Below are 9,186 nucleotides of genomic sequence, written 5' to 3'. Positions count from 1 at the left end.
TACACAGGGAGGGCCCTCACTTTTAAAACTCTATGCATTGTTTGCCGCCCTATTGGCAATGCAACAACGGATAACAAGATAAAAAATAAATACAGTAAGGAAAGGGAGTGCATCAATCAAAACAACAGTGGAGTAATTATCATTTTTTCATTGCAAGAATCAAACTGAAGTGTGTTTTAATAAATTAGGAAACAATACCTTTCAAGTAAACGCCTGTAGCTATTCTTCTTATGTTTCTTCTCTCTCATTTTCCCTCTCTTCTTACTTCAAATCCTCTAAACATAAACAGCAATAAGAAGAGAAATCTAATAAAAAAGGCAGCATGAAAATGGTATGGTTTTTCAATGAAAGATATAGACTCACTCAAAGGAGATGGAGAGGCAGAATTGTTAAGTATAGGCCTGACTGACCCAAAAAAAAGTATATCTTCTTTACTACAATTTACACACAATTTGTGTGTATCTTCTTTACCTTTCCAATGCTCCCTCCTCCGTTCTTTCGCTCTACCTCCTCTTCTTGTCTCTTTTACAGCTTTGGGCATGAAGGCTTCAACCCTAATACACATTGAGCAAAACCAAGAAAAATACTTATTTGAAACTGGGTTAAAATGTTTCAAGAACAGTAATATAAAGAAAAATCTAATGGAAAAAAGCAGTATCAAGATGGTATGGAAAAAATGCTATAATAAAATTAACAGTACAATAATGAGAGATACAAATCTCACTGAATGGAAATGGAAAGGCAAAGTGTCCTTCTGTTGTTAATCGCTTCAGTTCATAACCTTTGGAATACAAAGAAATAAAGGTCTACTTTGACTAGAATTTACACGCAAATAGTGTATATTCATTACATGCCCTAGAAACTGAAACGACCCTTTTTTAATGCTTTCATTCTTCGCTGCTCCCAACCTCAAAAAATTCCGTACAAAGTAAGCAGACCCTGGGAAAGGAAAGTGATATCTCGCCCCCTTTTCTTCCCCGGGCCACCCACTTTAGTGTGTTCATGAGTTATGACGAGGGAGGAAACCATTAAACCAAATAGAGGAGCACGTTCCAGGCACTTTTGTAAGTAAAATTCCCATCTATAGTTGGCTTCCAGACTACCTGATTTGGTTCATGAGGCACAATGATAGCCGATTTGAGAATAGGAATTAGCTATGCATAAGGGGGGCCTGATAGAGAATCATGCCAAATATCCTCATGAATCAGCTTGTCCACTGTAGTGTGTCTTGGAATGGTCGTGATGAAGGAATCGACCGAAGTTTGACTATCTATAGGCCCATTCGGATGCCAAGGATCCGTCCAAAAATTCAAAATTTTCTCATCTCCGATAATATAACAGACATGGCTTTTAAAATCATCTCTGTTGTTGAAGATAGTTCTAGCTCCCCACGATGGATTGCGAGGAGTGCTCATTTGCCAGAAATTTTTCTCTTTGATGTATTTGCTGAAGAACAATTTAGCCCATAAGGAATTCTCATTGGATATAACTTGCCAAACTTGCTTCCATTTAGCCACCTTGTTTGCATCTCGAGCTAATCTGAGACCCAAGCCTCCTTCCCGCTTTGGCATGCATATAGTATTCTACGAAAATGAATGGAAGCATCTGGTAAGATCAGGGCCCCCGACCAAATAAAATCACAAATGATTTTATCAATTGCATCCAGAACAGAGGAAAGGAGGTTGAAAGCTGCACTCCAAAAGTGTTGGAAAGAGGACAGAACCGATTTAACAAGTTCAATTATGCCTGCTCTCGATAAGAATTTATTGGACCAGGAGGTGATTCTTCTTTTCAATTTATCGAGAATGGGGTTGCAATCTTTTATCAACAATCTGGTTGTGATAAGGGGAAGACCCAGATACTTAATGGGCAGAGTACCTTCTTTGAAGCCTAGGACTGATAGGATCAGAGCTTTTGAAATTCTGTCAGTTCCGGAGAAGAAAATTTCACTTTTCCTTATGTTGGCTTCAAGACCAGAACATTTTTTTAATCTGAGCATGCTTTTTTTCAAACCTCTTGCTGATTTCAGGGTAGGTTCAGCAAACAACATTACATCATCAGCGAAGAAGATGTGAGAAATAGTTAAATCTTCTCTGGTGAAAGGGGTGTTGAATTCACCTCTCTCTAGATTTTCTTCCAAAATTGTTGTAAGCATTTCCATGACTAAGCAGAAAAGAAGTGGAGAAAGGGGATCGCCTTGCCGAAGCCCATTTGAAATTTTGAAATGCCCCCAGGGGACTCCATTAATGAGGACAGACAGAGAAGGAGTTTTTATGCATTGGGTTATCCAATTGCACCAAAACCAAGCTTTGCCATGAAGGTAAGGAGAGACTCATGATTAACATTATCAAAAGCCTTGCGCAGATCCATTTTCAAGCACATAGCAGGGGAGGCACTTTTCCTATGAAAATTATGACATAAGTCTTGAGATAGAAGGATATTGTCTTGGATTGATCTTCCCCGAATAAATGCAGATTGGAACGGACTGATGATCTTGTCTATCACCTTCTTCAGCCTGGAGGCAATAATTTTTGAGATTGTTTTATAGAGGAAATTGCACAGGGATATTGGACGAAATTGATCAGGGGAGACTGCTCTGTTGCTCTTCGGAATCAGGGAGATAAAAGTATTATTTGCCTCAGGGAGAAGGATTCCAATTTTGAAGAAGTGCAGAATTGCTGTTGTAATGTCCTTCCTGATTAGGTACCAAAATTTTTGGAAAAAATCTCCATTAAACCCATCCGGTCCAGGAGCTTTATTTCCATCTTGATACATTATAGCCTCTTCAATTTCCTCCCCAGTGACCTGCCTTGTTAGCCAATCTGCATCTTCATTAGATAGCTTCTTTAGAGGATCAGGAATGAGATGTCTATTATCTCCAATATCAGGGTTATTAAGGATTTTTTTGAAGAACTCCACAAATCCTTCTTCAATTACATCTGGGTTTGTGTCAAGTGCTGAAACCAACATGTTTTCATTTCTGTAGAGTTCGAAATGCATACCAAAACTCACACTTAGAACCTTTCCTAAAGCTTCCAACCATTTTTTTCTGCACATCTTTTCACCGCTATCTTGGAATTTTTTCTCCATTTTGGTTTCACATGAGTTTCCTGTTGGGGATTATTTGGCCTCTAAAGAGTCTATTCAACCAGCATGTCCATTTATTCTTACAGTGGATTAAAGTGCACACATGTTTTGTAACTTCCCCAAAAAGCTAAGCCGATGTTCTTTTGTCTATTGGAACATCACCTAGCTGATCATTTGACCTAAATTTTAGAACAAACGAAGAAATAACCTGCTGACTACTTGTATCAAATTGGATTAAAATGCACAGATGTTTTGTAACTTTCCCCAAAAGCCTTTTCCTGTGTTGATGATGTACATGCATGGGCTGTTTGTTTGTAGAATAGTAGTTCTCACTTCTCAGCACTATTACATGCAACTAATTGCCTTCTTTTCATTTGTGTCCTTTAAAATTCATGTGGTCACATTCTCTTTCTCTCTTGATTTAATTTATTGTGAATGGGCTCAAGACATTATCTATAATAAATCCTGATTATCTGTTGTTCTTTGCAGATCCATTCGGCTGCAAATATCTTGGACAAAAACAATTTGGTTAAATATGATAGGAAAAGTGGGTATTTTCCGGTGACCGACCTTGGTCGGATTGCCAGATACTACTATATAACCCATGGGACAATATCTACATACAATGAGCATTTGAAGCTGACAATGGGTGACATTGAACTTTGTCGATTGTTCTCTCTCAGTGAAGAATTTAAATATGTGACGGTGAGACAAGATGAGAAGATGGAATTGGCAAAGCTCTTGGATCGTGTGCCTATTCCAGTTAAAGAACGCTTGGAAGAGCCTAGTGCAAAGATCAACGTTCTGCTCCAGGCATACATCTCGCAACTTAAGCTTGAAGGGCTTTCACTTACATCAGATATGGTGTACATCACCCAGGTTTGTTATTATTATTATTATTTTTTGAATGGGTCATTATGTTTTAGTATTCTGTGTTTTTGTAGTGGATTCAATTCAACCATCTCTTATTGCTGCTAATTATTTTTGCAGAGTGCTGGTCGCCTTTTACGGGCTCTTTTTGAGATTGTGTTAAAAAGAGGGTGGGCACAGCTAGCCGAAAAGGCTTTGAATTTGTCCAAGATGGTCAATAAGAGAATGTGGAGTGTCCAAACCCCACTGCGCCAATGTGCTGGGGAGTGCCATTATCAGCTCACTTGGTGGTGGTTATGGGAACCTAATATTATGGCGGGCGAGAAAATGCTCATCCAAACTATTACAATCTACAAGGTGTGAGCCACCGGCATCTTTCGGATCACCTTTCTGAGGTTGTGGAGAATACATTGAGCGATTTGGAATCTAGCAGTTGACCAGAGAGAGGTGCTCCTTTCAGCCAATAGATTACTACTGGCAATGGTTGATGTTATTTCCAGCAATGGATGGCTTGGCCTAGCACTTCTTGCAATGGAGGTGAGTCAAATGGTGACACAAGGCATGTGGGAGCGTGATTCTTTTCTTCTACAACTCCCGCACTTCACAAAGGAGTTAGCAAAGAAATGCCAAGAAAATCCAGGAAAAAGTATAGAGAATGTCTTTGATCTGGTGGAGATGAAGGATGATGAAAGGCGAGAGCTTCTCCAACTGCCTGATGCACAGCTATTGGATATTGTTCGGTTCTGCAACCGTTTCCCTAACATTGAGATCATGTATGAGGTTTTGGATAGCGATGATGTGAGGGCTGGGGAAAATGTTACTATGCAAGTCACCCTCGAACGGGACCTTGAGGGTCGGTCAGAAGCGGGACCAGTGGATGCCCCAAGATATCCCAAATCTAAAGAAGAAGGATGGTGGCTAGTAGTGGGCGATGTTAAAAGTAATCACTTAGTTGCCATTAAGAGGGTACCCCTGCAACGCAAGGCTAAAGTCAAACTTGACTTCACTGCTCCCACAGAAGTTGGAAAGAAGTTATACAGAGTCTATTTTATGTGTGATTCTTATCTAGGATGTGACCAGGAATATGATTTTACGATTGATGTCAAAGAATCAGCTGAAGGTGATGGAGATGGGAGAGAATGAGCCAGATTATCAAGGAGGCTGTTGATCCTGAATGACCGTATGCCAGTAGGCTTGACGCAGAAAGAGGCCTCTGATGGACTGGTAAAGCATGCCACTTCTTATTTTTTTCTCTTTCCATGTACACTTAATCGCCCCTTTTTTTTTGTTTTGAGATGGCTACAATTAATCTCCCTTAAGTACAGTTTATAAGGATTTATTTATACCTATGTTGGCTATATGTTTGCATTGCAGCGGAGAGGACATTAACCGTAGATCTAGTAAATATCTAAGTTTTTCTGTTGCCACTGTGTGTTCATTCATGCTTTATATTAAAATATGCTGGTAATAGGTTTTTCTATTAGGGTACTTGGAAATGCATGTGATGTTGAGATCTAGTAAATATCTAAGTTCAGATGATTTTCCCTATTTTCAAACTTCAAATTTTAGATGATGAGATTTGATTGAAAACTATTTCCCCAATAGTCACGACATCTTTCTCTTCACTGTATCTCCAAAGCCATTTCCCCAATAGTCACAATTTTATTTTACCAATTTCAATTAAATCATGTTTCTTTAGTCTGCATGCCTTCTTGCATTTCATAAGAAGTTCAAACTTTTTATTGGTCTTCCCTCATAAAAATTCCCTTTGTAACTTTTCTGTTGTCTCTGCCATCTTCACAGGGATTGTGTAAAGAGATAATATATGGTGGCAAGTGTGCCAAAGCGGCCTTTATGAGAGTGATCTTTCACCCAAAGGGTAATCACTTCTTTTTCCAGGAGGCTTACTTTCTCATTTCTCAATCATCATTTGATTGATCAAGCAAGGCACGACAACAGTGTTTCATATGGAGACCCCCTCTCGCAGGACTTTTCTGGCGCTATCCCAACTGCTACAGTGGCATGCTCCTCACACATTTAGTGGACAAACTGCTTTTTGGATAAGATTAATGCCGCTATAAACTCTTTCCTCTTGATTGGTTTTGGCATCCCTTGCTGTTTCAGATAGAACCTTAAGATGGCCTTGTTGATGGCTTATGTACTTTCTACTTTCTGTTAGTGGTGATGGTTGTCTTGCGCACCCATATAATATCAATATGATGAGATATTTTGTTATGTGATTTAAACTGCTGTTACACTCCATGCTTGGGGTTGACCACATCACCTAAACAATCTGCAAAGCATATTTCCCATGTCCTTGCTGCCTTCACCGGTGGCTCTGTGCACACCCTTGGGGTGTTGGGCGCCTAGTAACACACTTGGTATGTTACTAGGCAGGACCCAACCTGAGAGGACGAATTTAAAGAGCTTAATCTATTGTGTTACATCAGTCTTGAGGCTTTTGGCGCATTGGTTGGGTACATTAATAGTTGGATATACCAAAAACAGCCGAAAACATGGCCATGCATTAACTTGGCCAAGGTGAGGCGGGAAGTCCTCAGCTTATTGTTTAGGGTTTAGGGTTTCAACTTATACAAGCGAAGATATATAATAACATTAGTTTGTTCGTTGTCTTTGAATTTTAGCAATATATGAGAATGATCATTATTCTCTTAGTGCGATCGAAAAATTAATGACATTACTTTGACACTCTTTCGTTTTGGATTTTGAGAACTGATTTTGAGTCCAAAACTGATCGTACATGTTACTTTGAATATTCAAAAAATAGTCAGAGAAAGATGAAAAATCAGTGAAAGATGCACATGCTCTTAAATATCTTCCACTGTAAACTCTAAAATTCTGAATTCCTTATTATTTCTGCAAAGCTGGCGTGGTTCTGAATTTCTGACTACTAAAAATAATAAAGGGAAAAATACAGTTACACCCCCTCAACTTTTTGACATTTTCAACTCTAACCCTGACTTTTAAAAGTCACCAACTACACCCCTCAGTTCAATTTGTATAAGGTAGACCCCCTCTTTTGAAACACTATCAATGCTAATGAAGACCCCATAAGGGCACATAACCCCTCTCCAAATCCAAAAGCAAATCAAAACACTACCAAAAACACAGTGGGCTCACATTGTTTGGATGATCCAAAGCATTCATTTGATGGGCCGTGGCATAGATAGGGTGTGCCCAAAAAAATCAGCTCCATAGGATCATCCTAACTCTTCGATCTGTTGACGAACAACTGAGGGGGTCTACCTTATACAAATTGAAACCTCAGGGGGTGTAGTTGGTGACTTTTAAAAGTCAGGGTTATAGTTAAAAGTGTCAGAAAGTTGAAGGGGTGTGTCTGTATTTTAACACAAAGGGCATGTTTGGCATCCATGACTATAGGCCCAATCCGAAGGAAGAGTTGTAGAGTGAGGGGAGAGACTTTAGGCCGTGTTTGAATTGCAAGAAAAAACATTTTTGAGGGATTTTTTTGGAAAATGATTTCTGCGCTCCAGTGTTTTGATAAACATGCGCTCCACTTGTTTGTCGTGTAGTATTTAAAGGGATGCTAGAGGATATTACGGTTCTCAAAAAGCTCTTAAAGCCCTTTACTACACGACAAACAAGTGAGCGCATGTTTATCAAAACATTCGAGGGCTGAAATCATTTCCCTTTTTTTTCGTGGGATTTTTTTTTTGTTTTCACGATTAAGAGGGACATAATATAATTATGGTTAATTTAGAAGGAAATCATCATACATTGAAGGTCACTATAAATAAAAATTGAATAGGGCTGGATCAAATTAAAAAAAAATAAGCTTTTTTTATAAATTTCTTTTCCAAACTTTCCCCGAAATTTCTTGCAATCCTAGGGCATGGGTGGAGAGAGCACGAGAAATCCTTAAAAAACGACAACAACTAATACACTGATTCAAATTGAGCATTTCCCCCCCCCCCCCCCCTGATTTATGAGGGTTTTTCATGCTCCCATACCTCCTACAGTCCCACTTAGGGTTGCCAATGGACCTAGGTAGTCCGATGGACTATCCGAATCCGATGTTAAATGGACCTAGACACATTACTAGGAGTCTAGGATCCATGGACATATTTTGGATCACAGTCATAGGTTCAGAAAGAAATTCCGATCAGATCCACACAACTAATAAAAGCCCGTGGGAAAGTCCTAAATCCGATATTATTATATTATTTTATGAAAATACCATCCATTTTTGTCACATTTTATTATTTCAATGGTATTTTAATAAAAATAAGCCATATTCATTTTCCTAGCGATTTCTATTTTTAGCATTTTGTCACTAATAAAAATAAGTCACGAGCCACCGTCCTCTTCCTTCTCTAACCATTGACTTTAAGTCCCTAATCCTCTGTGTTGTTGTAATTTTCCCTCTTCCTCTTTTGAGAATTTTAAGTGTGTACAACATAAGTAGGACATACTAGGACACTCCGATGGACTATCCGATTTTCAAATGGATCGTAACCAAGACATGCAAAGCTGGATTCGAAGAACACTCCGAATCCGATCCGACTGACATGGGATTTGAATGGATCGTGATTAAGACATAGGTGGATCCGTTGATACCCCTAGTCCCACCTCTCAAATCTCTTACTGTCCACCCATCTTTGACAACTGGTCCCACAAATATTCCAAGGAATAATTTTTCATGGTTTCCAAAGATGCCCACAATGGGAATGGTATTTCCAACGTTTTCTTTTGTTCTATTTTCTGTTAATATTGAAGAGACAGACAAAAAAAGGCCGGAGATAGCATTTAGGAACAGAAATGGACAAGAAAAAAAGAAGATCAACCCTTCCCATTCAAGGTTCTGCCATCCAACGGTCTGAAATGACAAACAAAAGGGGTTGGAAATATCATTTTTCAAAGGAAAATATGGAGGGGAAAAAACGTGACCGGCAGGATTCGAACCTGCGCGGGCAGAGCCCACATGATTTCTAGTCATGCCCGATAACCACTCCGGCACGGTCACATTTACGTTATGGTGGGTAGAATTTACTTATATTATAAATAATTTTTGATATCTTAGCCTCTATTGTGATTGCAAGAAAAATATTTCTTGTGGATTATGTTCTCTGGGAATTTTTTTTTCGGTTTCTGCAATTTAAAGGTAAAAGATGTAGTTATGAGTTTTTTTAGAGGGATATCATTATAATCGAAGGTCTTGCTAGATAAAATTTGAATTGTGGCTTGGGT

General features: G+C 38.9%; 1 non-coding gene across 1 annotated transcript; it reads right to left on the bottom strand.

Annotated features, from left to right (window-relative positions):
- Window positions 1-8,880: 8,880 nt before the first annotated feature.
- Window positions 8,881-8,962, bottom strand: TRNAS-AGA (transfer RNA serine (anticodon AGA)). Its single transcript has one exon. It is a non-coding gene; the product is annotated as a tRNA-Ser (tRNA).
- Window positions 8,963-9,186: the final 224 nt, after the last annotated feature.

Source organism: Tasmannia lanceolata, unplaced genomic scaffold (genome assembly GCF_043159265.1).
Source record: "Tasmannia lanceolata isolate RefF3 unplaced genomic scaffold, GAP_Taslan_0.1 ptg000025l, whole genome shotgun sequence".
NCBI lineage: Eukaryota > Viridiplantae > Streptophyta > Magnoliopsida > Canellales > Winteraceae > Tasmannia > Tasmannia lanceolata.
Note: the sequence above shows the minus strand (reverse complement) of the source record. Positions and strands in the feature narration are given on the sequence as shown.